Source organism: Strix aluco, chromosome 24 (genome assembly GCF_031877795.1).
Source record: "Strix aluco isolate bStrAlu1 chromosome 24, bStrAlu1.hap1, whole genome shotgun sequence".
In the NCBI taxonomy this organism is placed as follows: domain Eukaryota; kingdom Metazoa; phylum Chordata; class Aves; order Strigiformes; family Strigidae; genus Strix; species Strix aluco.
In genome coordinates this window covers 4,329,843-4,331,249 of record NC_133954.1, presented here as the reverse complement: position 1 = coordinate 4,331,249, position 1,407 = coordinate 4,329,843, and the positions used below count along the sequence as shown (strand labels likewise).

The following is a 1,407-nucleotide window of genomic DNA, read 5'->3' as shown; positions in this document are numbered from 1 at the left end:
ACACCAACCAACTCCCTTGGGTGCGTGGCATCAGGATACATGCACTCATGCCTGTCCAATCTCTTTGATTGCTCCCACACCTGATTCTCCTCTACTGCATGTAAGCCTTCCCTGGTCCAGATGTTCCGAGGAGTGTCAGGAGCCTCATGTCTTGACGGCAAATCCTGCCTCCCCTCCCGGCACATGAAAAGAGCCTACATGGCAGACCAAGCATGTCAGAAATGAGGAAATGAAATGGCACTGTTGACGGAAACAAAGCACAGCCTGTGCCACTAGGTAGGATATTTTACTTTGGAGGTGAGTCTGTTGGAAAATTACTGCCTGCGTGCAGTGACTGTGCGCCTGGGGTGGTGCCGGAGCAGTATAAAAGCGGGCCCTTCTCCTCACTCTCTCGTCTACTCCTCTCAGCTCCACCTCCTTGGGAACAAGGTGAGTTGGGACTCCTTTCTTGCCTTCCTCCTCATCTTCCTCCTCGTCCTCCTCGTCCTCCTCGCCGTGTCTTCCCTGGTGTATGAATCTGCTTATCATGGGAGTGGGAAGGGGGCAGAAGTTTTTTTCATGGAGAGAGGCTGGGGCTTGTCTGGCGTGAGCTATGGACATGGTGGGGACCTCCCTGGACTTGGTCACTCTTGGCAGGGTTCTTTTGGGCTGATGGGAAGGAGAAACCCGTGGGCCTCCCTAAAAGGCCTCCACCTCTTCTCCTCGTCTCTCTTCTCCCTCATGGTGGGGTGCCAGGTGGCTCATCAAGCACCCCCCCATGCTTTGTTTTCCACTTCTAGAGCCCAGGTTCATCTTCACAGTTGAGTCATGTCCTGCTACAACCCGTGCCTGCCCTGCCAGCCCTGCCAGCCCTGCGGCCCGACCCCGCTGGCCAACAGCTGCAATGAGTCCTGTGTCAGGCAGTGCCAGGACTCCACCGTCGTCATCCAGCCCTCCCCCGTGGTGGTGACCCTGCCCGGCCCCATCCTCAGCTCCTTCCCGCAGAGCACTGCCGTGGGCTCCTCCACCTCCGCTGCCGTTGGCAGCATCCTCAGCTCTGAGGGAGTGCCCATCTCCTCCGGGGGCTTTGGCCTCTCCGGCCTTGGCAGCCGCCTCTGCGGCAGGAGGTGCCTCCCCTGCTGAAGCTGCTGGTGACAGCCCTGGGGAAGGCCCCCAGGGACCCACAGGGTGGGACCAGACTGGGCATGGAGCACTGGGTTCTTGCTTTCAGAGGGGCTGGGCCATCCCAGCACCTCTGGCAAAAGGACACGGCCAGCCTGGGCTCTCACCAAGCACGCCCCATGCCTGCCTTTCCTTCTCCCACTCTCTCTTTTCCCTCCCGTGTGCTGCTTGTCCTGTGCTCCCCTGGGCTCTGAGCCCCACAGAGCCAGCCTAGGGAGGACCTGCTGGCCCTGCTCCTTCTGTGGG

At 59.7% G+C, this 1,407-nt stretch overlaps 1 pseudogene; it reads left to right on the top strand.

The window, feature by feature from the left end:
• The first annotated feature begins 651 nt into the window (after positions 1-651).
• On the top strand, positions 652-1,122 carry LOC141934300 (feather keratin 3-like; annotated as a pseudogene).
• Positions 1,123-1,407: the final 285 nt, after the last annotated feature.